A 14092-nucleotide genomic window follows, 5' to 3' on the forward strand; every position below is an offset into this window, starting at 1 on the left:
ATAGAGGTGTTCTGTTTCACATGAATTGATAGCCTGTTCCAAAGATGTGGCAGTCACTGGAGATAAATCTGTCCCTCCAGCATGTCCTATTTGAGTCACAGGCCATATTTAAATGGAGCATGCAGCCCTAGACCCATTTGATTTACAGATATGCAGTAAGTTCATTAGGTTTGGGTCTTGGGTTGCTCTGCAGGCCAGGCATAAGTCTCCTCTAAGAATTCTATATGATATGGAGTATAGTGACAGAGATTTTAGTCAGTCCATGTAAGACACATGCTGGAGGCTCTTGATCTTCTTTGTTTAAAAACTTCTGAGGTCTCTCTAATTGATGTAAGCGCTTAGTACAGTACATACCGAATGGGGTGTTGTACTCAATTATGGGCCAGATAAGTGCCAAGTAAAGGGAGGCTATAACTTCTTTTGCTCTCAAGATGTTACCTTTACTAATCAAGTGAGCTATGTGGAAAGCTTTCCTTACAATGGCAGACACATGGTGGTTGAAGTTAATGTTGTGGTCAACCTGTGATCCCAGGTCCCTTACAACTTCATGGGTTCTTGGGGTACTGTTATTGATTTGATAGTGTGAAGGGACATTGTTTATTCCAAAGGGAATAATGATGCATTTCTTTGCATTCAGTTTAAGACCATGACTAATACACCAGTCACTGTTCTGTGTGAGACCATCCTGGAGTATACTGACATAATTTGGGGATTCAATGATTGCATCTAGTTTGCAGTCATCTGCAAACTTGGTCAGTCACAACCTTTAAGGTTTGACCTGAATTCTGAGAAGTCTGTACCAAATAGTAGGAGGCCCAGCACTGACCCCTGTGGCACCTCGCTGGTAACAGGTCTGCTGACTGATGTGGAGTCACCCATTTTGATAGTGTGTGTCTGGTTTGTGATCCAGTTGGCAACCCATCTTACAATGAAAGGGCTTACATTTAGTTTGCTAAGTTTATCGATAATGCCTGAATGTAGGATTGTGTCGAAAGCCTTTGCCAAATCGAGATATGTTGTGTGCATAGATTTGCCCTCATCAATGGCCATGGCCACACTTTCAAAGAAATTGACCAAGCTTAACAAGCAGGATCTGACCTTAACAAAGCAGAATTGGATAGGATCCAGGGATTGGAGATCACCTATGTCTTTATTTATGAGGTTGATAATGATACATTCCATGGCCTCAAGAGTAAAGATCAATATCTTTGTGATTTATAATCAGACTCTTCCATATATAACCTTAGAAGCTTGACCAGCCTTCATTTTTCATAAAAATGTTGTATATTATAGTAACAACATGATTATTTCTATACTTATATCAAGGAAGTTGTTCTTATTTTTTTCTTATATTGTTTATTTTTATTCACATAAAACTACTTGCTTAGAATGTGTCAGATAATACAAAGCAGTCTGCATATTCACTATGATTCGTATATTGTTATTGGATAAAATATGTGAACAGGTACTTACTTTATCCTTCTACTTTCTATTTTCCTTGGAGTTGTGTAGTTAGGTTGGTGATTTCAGTAATTTGTTGTGTTATATTATCAGATCACGGATGAGGTTATACGAACCAATGATTTTAAGCTATAAATCAATAAGAATAATTTTTACTTTACTATCTATAAATGTTTATCCACATCACTCTCGTCATTATCCATATTCTCCAGGCCCCCCAAGTTAAAGAGTTAGGGACAAACCCTGTAGTATTATTACGAGAGTTTATTAGAAGGCCAGTCATACCAAATTTTAGTACTGGTATTTTTGTGATGTCTCTCGTATAGTTAAACTAGCTTTTGTTAAATGGAAAGGATTTATCCCAGAAGGTTTTCAAGAATACATTTGTTTTAAAGCTCTATGTAACTATGATTATTACTACTTTATCTTTAATATTAGTACATTATTTTACACTTTCAATATTTATTTTGATATTTTAAGATGAGTTAGATTAGTAACCCTTGGAATGTTAAAAATTTGCAGTCCTCTAATAAAAGAAAAGTATTTTCATCCCCTTTTATAAATTTCAAGCCCAATGCATATTTGTTCAGCAAACACACTTATAAAACAATCAACGGGATAGCATAAACACATAAACAAAAGGTGGATAACTGCCAAAGCACTAATTAGCAGTAGCAGTAGTAAAAGTGCTAGATTTGCAATAGTCTTTAAGAATTCAGTCAAGGCACAGTTTTAGATAGTAAAGCTGACCATGAGGTTAGGTATTGTATAGTTTGCTGCAAATGTAATGACATAAATAAACATCTGTTACTCTCTAACATTTATGTTCCCTTTTTGCCTAAATGTATTTATTTTTCTCAAGTGTCACATTTATTAAAAAAATTGTCACACTGCTTTAGATCCAACTAATGATGCTACTAAATTCAGACCACAGAAATATAAATCAGATAATAATAATAATAACTCAATGGCATTCCTTGACCTCTGCACTGAGTGTGATCTAGTTGATCACACTTTATTTACTAATAATACAAATAAAACATTTACATTTTTTTTCTCATCTTGTTACAAAACTTGGTTAAAACTTGATTTTTTTTTCTTTTATCAAACAAACTTACTGGGGCCATCACTGAGCCCAGCTAACACAAATCTGAGGGATTCTAATTAAAAAAACATCCTATTACAAGAAACAATATAAACAAAAACACAACTCTATTATGGCCATTCTGAAAGAACTAGTGACAAATCTAGCTGCAGCATGTGATGAAAATATTGAAGTACAAATTATACATCTCTACAAAGACCTTATTGCATTACATATGGGCCACCTTACAAAACACAAAATCAAATTTCTGGGTCAAATTGCATCTAAATTACTGGCAAGTCTAATTAAAGCCCACAAATCTAGATGACTGACTTCAGAAATTAAAACAGGTCAACATACTTTTTCATCTGATGAGGAAATTACTAATCTCTTGTTTGACCTATTTTAAAACTTTACATTGGTTCTTTAAATGCATATTTAAATTTTGACTACTATCCCTACCTAGATCAGATACATTGCCCTAGTTAAATCTGTTGCCAAAGCAAGTGAACTCAGTAGAAATTTTAAATATTATTTCCAGCTTCAAACTGAGAAAAGACCAGGACCTGGCTCTTTCTCTTCTGAACTTTAAAAATATTTTTGCTAAAATGCTTGCAAAAATACTTGTGGCTATGTTAATTGCTTCCAAGATTTATATTTAAATAGATCAAAGACTATTTTAATTCCTAGTCACAATTTTGATGTGAGGATCTAATTACCAACCCATAGCTCTCATAACCATAGATATCAAAATTATTTCTTCAATTATAGCAAACAGAATAAAATCTGTCATTCTTTCCATTATCTCCCCATACCAATCTGGCTTTATTAACAACAGGCAGATAAATGATTATACACTAGTGTCAGAATTATTATAATTAGTTATAACCTCCAATACAAATTGTGTTTTTGCACTGGCACTTGATGCCTCTAAAGCTTTTTATAGAGTAAGTATACCCTTTTTATTAAAAGTCTTAAACAAATTTGATTTTCAAAACTCCTTTATTCATTCTATTAGGTTATTATATAAGGATTCCTGTATGCAATTAGCAATTGATAAAACAGTTTCAGAACCCATTGTGTTAAACAGAGGTGTCAGAAAAGGATACTCCCTCTCATCCTACTTGTTCTATCTTTATAAAGAACCCCTTTATAAAAAAAATGTTCAAAAACTCACTACATTATTGTAAGCAATTTCAAAATTAACACCTCAGTTACTGCCTTTCCAAATTATTTAAACATTTGTCTAAATTCTGATATATATATATATATATATATATATATATATATATATAAATAACTATTCAATTTCATTATTTTTACAATTTCCAGTTACAGTCTTAATCTTCATAATACGAACATATTTTCCTTGAATCAAAATTATAATTTTACTTCCCTATCTGACCTTCCAGGTAAAGCTCCTGAGTCAGTTTTAAAACATTTAGGAGTTAATTTTGATTAAGATAACAAATATATGATGCAAAGCAATATAGTTAAAGTATGGAATACTATAAAAGCTGATTTAGAAATATGGAATGAATTAAAATTTTCATTACTTTCTAAAGTCGCTATAATTAAAATGATTTTTTCCTAAAATATTTTTGTCTAAATTCATCATTCTATATTATACAGAACATTGTTTTACAAATATCATTTCCATATTAATTGAGTTTATTTGCTTTTCCATATACCCTGAATACATTATAATTAATAATTCAAAAACCACATAGTGAAATTTTTCTTTCTGACTTTTTCTTTTACTGCTTAATTATTAACTCTAACAGATTGCTAAAAATTCTTAACTTTAACTTTAAAGACAAATCATGGCCTCCTACCTGGTTTAAATTTTTTCAAATTGGTTAATATATAAAGTCAGCAGGAACTCTTAAGCATTACCTTGTTTAAACAAGCAAAAACTTGAACATCTAAAAATGAATTCTTTAATTACTAATTTATTCAATTCATTCCAAAAATGTTTAAAAGTCTTGAACTTACAAGGCTCAGCATTGCTCTTCCAGCCATCTCATTTGAATCATATCTGCAACTTAATAATAAAATCTTACAGCTGTCTCACTTTGTCCTTTATAAATGATACAATATGGGATATATTGTTAAAAATCCATGTAATTGAGCTTTTTAGATTTGAATTACAGTTGCCTAAAGGCTATTTTTCAATTTGCAACCAATAATGGTGTCTTCTGCTTAAAGATTTCACTCCCCTCCTTAATTATCTTCATAAGATTAATGTCTAATATAAATTAATTAAAGCATTACAAGAAGATAAGTCAACTTCCAGGGCTGCTAAACTAATAGTTCATAGATAAATGTTGGGCTAACTGTCCTTCTGGGCCATTTTAAGCCTAGCCAATTTCCCTCAAAGGTGAGACTTAAACCCTGTTGTGTGTGTCTGTGAGGTAAACACCTTAACCATTATGTGAACCCCTAACCCCAAAAGTTCATTTCTGCTTCTAGGAGTTGAATCCTCACACAACTAAGCTGCTGTACTTATTGCCTATTGCAGTAACCAAGAGATATTGGAGAAGGTTAAGGTAAAATTCCCCAGTGTTTATTTTTTCAGCATTATCATTAAAACACTATAATAACCCTGCAACAAATTGTGATTAAAAAATCTTAGATATTAACTAATTAAAATTCATTCCTTTTACAAATACTTCTACACACAATTCGCAATAGTTCATAATGCCTACTTTACTTCCATTAAGAAAGTACATTTCTATGACTACCCTTGATCATGACATTGCTTGTAAGGGGCCTAATGCTGAGTTCCTTAGTATCTAACAGTCATGCCTTTGCATATCCTAATCCTGTCTAATTTAATTTAAAAATTGTCAAAACTGGGTTATCAGAATAATTTAGTGACTGTTTACCATTTTGCACATTCCTTGTTTTGTGTTGGATTACTTGGACTTAAGGGTTTTTATAATCATCTTTAATCTAATAAAATATTATTTTTTCCAGAAAATGGTTTGATTTCCAATTTCATGGCAAGAGTTTCAAATGTAGCCATAAATTATGTCAGTGCTTGCAAGATTTTACCTATTAATAGCATCACCAGATCTCTTCCTAATGAAGGACTGAAGAAGTGTTAAACCTTATAAATTAACTTACTTATGATACTTACCTTGCTCTACCTCTTACATGCTTAGCCTATATTATAAGTTGGCTGCTTTTATTTGTTAGCCATATCCTTTTCAGCATTATCTAAATGCTATATAAGTATAGATCAGTTTTCAGTTAAAGAGAGAAACACCATGTTCTGCTTTTTCCGTTTTCATTCAGATGTCTGCATTCCTTTACTATTTTGACATACATTGTTTTTATTGCAAGTTATTTATATGTTTCTTGTTTTAAGTATTGTTATTGTTAATGTTCTTTGTTGTTTATATGTTTTGCGACTTATCTAAGTGCTACATATAGAATGTTGTTTAATTGTTTTAACAAAGATAATTAAAAAAATATTTACAGAAGCACTTGCTTATGCTGAGTTATTGGCTATGGCATAAATTGCCAGTTTGTTAATTTTTGATGTTTATCACTTGCAGCATTACATTGTTATTGCTTCTTTTTTTTCAAGCACATTTGCTATTTCATAGGATACTTCTCTATTTCTATAAATATTTTTTTTTACTTTATATACATATTTTACATGTATTTCTATGGGTTCTAGTGTTTATACTATACTTTTGGACTTCTAGTATTATAACCAACATTTTTTCTATGTATAACATCCATGATTGTTTACTATACTGACACATTCTGGACTTATGTAATTCAACCAGTTCAGTGAACATTGCAATTTCTCCACTTCCTCTTCCTTCAGATGGCAGAACTTCTTTTCAGTTACTCTGAACTCTGAGTATTGCCAAGTTTCTGGCAGATCATGTTCATGAAGTGGGAGCATGCTGATTTTAACTGGGAGGACACCTGGTTATCACATTGATAGCACTGACAGTTGAATGCATCCCATGGATCTCAACCTGCATATATATAGAAAATAGGTACAAATGCCCTTGAAAACTGAGAACATTCAGCCAAAAAATGGACATTGAATTAGTATAAAATTTGAATATCAGATTGCACATAACTCTTCCAGGTTCCAGTATGAATGTTGGATTACTACACAGAAATATGTGTAAAAAACAAACAGGACATGCATCACACAATCTGCAGTGCCATGTAGGTATTTACTAGAATGACTTGTAACACAGGGAGCCTAACCACTTAATAAATTAGAAGTTCTGTTCATATCCAAGAGGCCACCAACATTTAGTATACATTCTTTTATATGTGAACATTTTCTGATATACTTGTTGCTTAGTCAAATGCATGATTCTGATGTTAGCCTGGCAGATCATAGGTAATACTGGGCTTGGTTATGTGTGTTGTCATGCTGTTGCATGCATACACTCACTTATGTCAGGTTTCTCAGGTACTTTAAGTATAATATATGTGTGTGTTAGTGCGGGAGATAAGTCATATGAGGACTGATATGTATCAAGGAGGGACAGTAAATTCATGGTTCATTCATATAATGTAGCAGTGGAATTATACAAAAATGTTTTGTATCTGAGATTGAATACAGCCTGTTTCCATGACAGTGTATTGTCTGTTAGATCAGAGTTTCACTGCTGAGTGCAGGCTATCTTAGGGAGATGGCATCCTTTGCTGATCTGTCTGGTGGTGATTTATTATGGTTTTATACATACAGATGAAGGAAGCACATGTGTGCATTTACACACACACACACACACACACACACACACACACATATATATATATATATATATAGAGAGAGAGAGAGAGAGAGAGATACACTCAGATACACACACACACACTCACACACACACACACACACACACACACACACACACACACACACATATATATATATATATATATATATATATATATATATATATGCCTCTGTGCATGTCTCTCCGTACTCATAGCTGTATATCCTGTCTCTGAATGTGCTAAGATTATATTGTACAGCTTTGGGAAACCTACTTATGAGTCAGTTTTACTGCTGCACATGAATGAAAGCACTGCACTATGTGGCACAAAGACAGGGCACTAAAGCACTGCACTATGTGGCACAAAGACAGGGCACTAAAGCACTACACTATGTGGCACAAAGACAGGGCACTAAAGCACTACACTATGTGGCACAAAGGCACAATACTTAGCCACTTGATGCCCCACAATGTAACTTAAGAAGATCACTGAAGATGTCATCAGTTACAGTGTAACTTAAGAAGATCACTGAAGATGTCATCAGTTACAGTGCAAATGCATGTTTCTGTTTTCCTGAGGAGAAGCTGTATAAAAGCCTCTATTGTTTGCTCTGTTAATAATAGAGGTTGCCCCCATGAGCTAAGAAGAGTTAAAGGGAGGTGTCATCCTCCTTTAGTGATGGTATACATTAAGTGATAATGTTTTACAATACCTACCTCTCCTTAACTTTTCTGTGAGAAATTACAGGTAATACAAGATACATGTGCTGAAAGTTTATTGGTTCATTTCTATGCAAATTGTGATTCTCAGTACAAAGTCAAAAGGGCAGGTACTGCAAAACACTACAGCAGAGCAAGCATCAGCTTACTGAAAATTGTCAAAAATATTTTTATTCAGGTGACCACTTACCATTTAGTTTTGGGCTTTAGAGATGCCCTTTTCTAATTTTGTCTCTCTACAACAAGGGTTGATCCAGCTTCAAATACACAGAAGGCCTCCAGAGGAGGAGGATGAAGAATTGCCCACCATCTAGCATTCTGATGGAGCCTAAGTAGTATATGTCTTTGACCACCGTAGTTCATAGGATGGACGACACACCGATGCCACATCAGAGATGGGGAGTGATGAAGCCACAGCAAAGGCATATTTACTGCAAATAGATTCTGTCCTGGAATGCACTGCAAATGCGTTGCAAGGGGACAGCATTCCAGTAGTCAGTGCAATCAATTTGTTGGATAGGATACATTTTGTTTATGATTAATCATTATTATTATATATGCTATTTTTTCATGTTCATTTTAATTAGTTAAGTTTGCATGTTTTTTTTGCTGTGTCTTCATGTTTGTGCAGAAATGCAAATATGTACACATACTATGGAGGTGCGCATAACAAGAAATGTTGGTGATTAGCTGACATCCATAATTCATAATGCAAATTTATATTTCCACTTCATAGATGCTCTATATTCTGTGACACGTATGTTTCAGACACTGGCATCCTTTAATACAGCTATATTTTCTTCTGTAGTCTGGGCAGGTATTCAAGTGTGACTTTCCAAATTAGATGATTTTGCATATGTGTTTATATTCTGTAGATTACATTTCACATGCTCTTATGAGCTGTAATGGTACCCATCGGTGTAATGTGTAATACTTTCCACATGTTAGGTTCTCCTGTGCTAATATCACGACTTGGCCATTCTTTTTCATACCATTTTTAACTCCTCACTTCTCATCTCGCACTGCTCCTTTTGTAAAGATGGTGCATGTATATCACCAACATTCACACATGACTCATTCATGGTATCTTTATTACATGGACACAAACTTTGGCCTGCAGCCAATCACTTGCTATATCTCGTAGTGCACATTCTCATGGATCTTAGGCACTCTTGGTTGCAGTTTACTCTCTGTGAACCTTACCTCCAGCTACGTTATGAAGGATATCTCTGTAAGCCACAAATCTGACTTCTTAAACAACAGCACTTGCTGTTTGCATTGTTGAGTAGCCCATGTTCTTCAATCCAACTCAGCAGATTTTTTCTATTTATAAAAGAAATAAATGTTGAATCAGTCTATGATTATGTCCTTAAAACGAACACACATTCATATAATGATACACTAAGTATAAATATGTCCCTAAAATGAGTACACATTCAGCTAATGACTAAAAATAAACGTATCTGACTCCATGTATTAATGGTTGTGTGAAAAATGAGTTCCTCTTTAAGCCAAACACAGGAATATACATTTTTTTCTTTCATTTGATTTTAACAGCTGATCTCAGCTTAGAAAATAACTTTAAATGAACCACATTGTTCAGCACAAGATTGTCTAAAAATTTAGCATAATTATATATTTCAGAAGCTCAGCGTTGTGCATTATAAGTACCAGCTACCTATATTTGCATCAAAACTTAATCATGCACATTACAAGAATGCCCTCTGAAGTTTGACACCTTTACTATAGTAAAATACTAATCATGAAATTATTCATAAGATGGTGTAATATGGTTAAGACTCATGAAAAATGAAAAATGTCAAGCAGTATAAAGATTAAATGCATCTTACAGTGAATAGTTTTGACCTGCATTGTTCCTTCATTAAATTTAAAACATTCTCATTCTATAGTTTGCTTAGATATCTTTTTACATGTTAACTCTTTTGTAGTGCATTTTATTTCTGGTGTTGCTTTAGGTACATTTGGCTGACACACTTTATTTTATACATATTAACTCCTCATTAACACCATGCTTTCTGGATTATTTCTAGAAGAATATCACAATATGATACATTTTGATTGTCTTACATGGGAGCTACTGTGGATTGTATTATCCGGAAACAGTGAGTCTGCACCTAATTACTAATAATATAACAATGTAGAAAGCACATATTGTACAGCTGGGTCAGGGAGCAAAGGTTATGCAAGTTAAATATGGGAAAACAAATGTGCAGTGACATTAATTTCAGGACCTATAAATGCATGTTTTTTTATTGAATTTGACCACCATTTCTGGAAGACTTTCTTTATTCCACATACTGTGGAAGGTTGAGGCATGCAGTCAATGGAACTCCATTAAACACCTGAGTAAATGAAATGTGATAGCAAGAAGGAGTGGCGAGAAGTAGTCAGTACTTGCCATGCAATAACTTTAGGACCTACTGGTGGAAAATAGTGCTGATGGAAGACATCAAGTTAAAGACAAATACCTCTCTGCAGTGATACTGGGGACTGTGTACTTCACTGCTAGGTACTACCAGGCTAAGAGGGCACCACCTCTGGGATTCAATGAGTCAAGGCATGGGTGAGAAAGAGGTCTGGCAAGTCTAAAGCCACAGGAAGGGCAGAGCAAAGAGGGCTACTGCTCTTGGTGCAAGCAATTAGGGTAAATGAGTGATCCCTGCAAGCAGTACTGACAATCATTTAAGCAGCCCCCAGCTGCAATCATGGCTGCTTAAATAAATGACAGCCCATCCATGTGTGCATGACGGAATCTGTAGCAAGGACTTAGTAAAGCTCTCTGCTACAGTTTAGCAAGGGTGTTTGATACAGTTTTACAAACATTTATGTGAACACATACTAGCTCTTTACATATTTTTTGCAATTTTTTGTCAGTGGGTGAAATGTAACAAGGACCTATTATAGCTATTTGGTAAAATTTAGCAAATGTGATGGATACATCAAGGAGATAGTTATCTGTTCCTGAACAGCTTTTTTATTTTTTTCTGATCTTGCTTTCTGAGAAGAGAGAACTTTTTTCTTTTTTTTTTTCTTTTCACCTCAAATGTGGGATCACCACATGGGAGCACTGTCTTGGAGTTCCAACAAACCTTTCTACAGCTCTAAGTGAGGTCATGGAAATGGCTTTCAGATGTCTACAAAGAGGTTCTGACACATCATCCAGTAACTTTTTTTTTTGGGGGGGGGCAGCACATTGCAAATAAGTGACAATGGGGCTTTAAGAACCACCAGAGAAGGCAATGTATACCGGTTCAACAACAAGGATGTAATTAAATAGCCTAATAAGATGTGACCATTCAATTAATATTAATTTAATTGCATAGGGAACATTGTACAATATTTTAAGTAAACTATTATAAAATAAAACATATGCATTTCTACTACTTTTGCTACATATGTCTGAATAGAAGTCACCAATTCTGTTTTTTTTTAATTTCCTTTTACTTTTCCCAAGGTAAAATGCAATACATTGCATTGAAGTGGCCAAATACATAACAATAGATTCACATTTTAGAAACAGTTTAAAACTGGATGTCTTATCAGTTTTAAGATGGACAAGGGCCAGGATTCAGAAAAAGTACCAATTTGTGTTACATGAAATAGTGCATTGGGTGGTGGTTCTCTGTTTTACGCCTTTTCTGAGATATAGGTACCACAAAGGCAGTACCTAGGAAAAAAAGCACAGTTATCATATGAAATGACTGTACAATGACATGCAAATTAGCAACATTTTGGAAATAAGACCTGTGGCAAATGAGACTAAAAATCATCGCAGCAAGATTAACAAAATGTACAAAACTTAAGCAATGGGAAGTTATGAACTGTGAGTTTTTACACTGTCATTTCTTGGTGAACAAAAAGAGAGCAAGGGACTGTTAAAATTCTTGGAGTAACATATGTATCAACTGGATGGCATATGCTGGAGGCCATTCTCATAGCTAGTGTCTATTGTGATGTATGTTATTGTCTTGTGTGTAGCTGACTGATTTGACTGTGCCTAACTAACCATAACTTCCTTAATTGGGGCATAGTCAAATGTCAGCACATGTACAGAGACACCATTTGCAAATTTGTAAGCATGAACCATGATAATAGAATGCATAGATGTAACAGATGTTGTGGATTCACTTGTGGAAATGATAGAGATTGTGAATGACTTCAACCAATGGAGGGTGTCCACATTGTGGAAAGGCACTGCCAGAAACATCTGCTGACTAGGTCAGTGCAGACATGCATGATCATGATTGTCCAGCAATACAAAGGACTTTCATAGGACTTTTTGTTCATAGGTTAGTACTAGGCTAACTGCCCTTGAGGGCCATTTTAAGCCAAGCCAATTACCCCATGTGAGAATCAAACCCTGCACCTTCTGTTTGCAAGGTGAACACCTTAACCATTATGCCAACCTCCCAACCCAACCAACATTGCAGAGGACTGCCACAGAGGCTACATCTGTGAGGGTATTCCCATAATGCTCCATCAAGCACACTACCAGTAAGTGGAGCTAAGGAAGTGCACTGTATAATATTGAGGTATCTCCCTATTGGGGCATACCAGTAGGGGATACAGAAGTGGGTTGGTCATATGTACAGTGATGACAATGATGATTAGGGGCAGAATACCTCATGGAGGCAACCATTAGCTTGAAAACATGATCTTGACATTCCAAGCTCTCATGTCTGTCCTTACACATGCCATACAATGCTAATTACATTCTTCCTAGCATCCTGACATAATTCAATAGTGCTCTTGATGCAAGAGGGAACTCTACGTAAGTAGCTCCTTAAAAGTAAATCCAATAAACTACCAACATTTTGTAGCTATGAATCCACCACTGCCACAATCGGTCTTCCTGGGGGTCGCTAAGATTCTTCACCTTCGGGATGACATAAAAAACAGGATCTTTGGGAACTCTAACGTGTAACTTCCTCACATCACTAAGAAAAGAAAACAACCTTTCACCTTTCTTCAAAATTTCCAATAACAGGGCATTGAACTGAACCAGAGGGTTACCCAATAACTTTTCATAATCCATTTCAACCAATAAATCAAAAAACATTTGATCATATTTTTCATTTGAAACTATAACCCATTATTTCTGAGTTCATTCAGGGTTGTCCATTCCCACTTTGTTAAATTATATCAGTTTTATAAACACATAAAATTATGAAACTGTACTTCAGCCCTCTTACATAAATTTTTTTCAGAGCTTTGAATAACACTAGAACATTTTAGAGGCATAAATGTACTAATTTCAGAAAGGTTTGGGATTGATAGTTTTCCATATCTCGTATGAACTTTGCTCTCTTTACATTGTTCAAAATCACCATTATTTAATATATCATTATCTGAAAAAAATCATTTTCATGTACTGATAAATTCAACAGGGACTCATCTAAATCAACATTGTTTGCATCAGAAGGCATTGTTTTTGGTCTCAGAAAAGATTCTAAGATACAATTTTCTACAAAAACGTTTGACATCAAAAATAACATCTGCTAACATTGGGTAATGTGTAGGAATAGATTTAGCACCTTTGCAAAGTAAACTTCTGATATGATCTGTAATCATTAAATCAGGCAAATGTTTAATGTCCAAATGTTCCTGTCTTGTAACACACTTACTTTGCAGTCCTTGAAAAACATATGGAGAAGGTGCAATAGAAAAAAAGTTTAACTAAGACAGCCACGGAACATGATTATCTTTTACTTCCACCATGGTCTTTCCAACCTCTGCCTGTATCAGACTATTGAAAATTATTTTGCTGTTCTTGTGCCATATTCTCCAGTTGTTGAATATCTTCAAAAGACACACTCTTCTTATTCAACACCATTCCTAACAAGGAATAAGTTGATGAATCACGTGATGTGAAGGACCTTTCAGTAGTGGCTTTAATCGAACACCTCCCTTGATGTGGCTTTCCTTGTCATAGAAACACCAAATCAGTTTTAAAGTCGCAGATCTCCCTATTAAACTTTTTTTTCTTACCCTCTATTTCTCTCTTCACTACATTGTTCAACTAACATTTAATATCTTTAACAGTGTCCATAAG

The sequence above is a fragment of the Protopterus annectens genome, chromosome 1.part1 (assembly GCF_019279795.1).
Source record: "Protopterus annectens isolate FY-2018-M chromosome 1.part1, PAN1.0, whole genome shotgun sequence".
Taxonomy (NCBI): Eukaryota; Metazoa; Chordata; order Ceratodontiformes; family Protopteridae; genus Protopterus; species Protopterus annectens.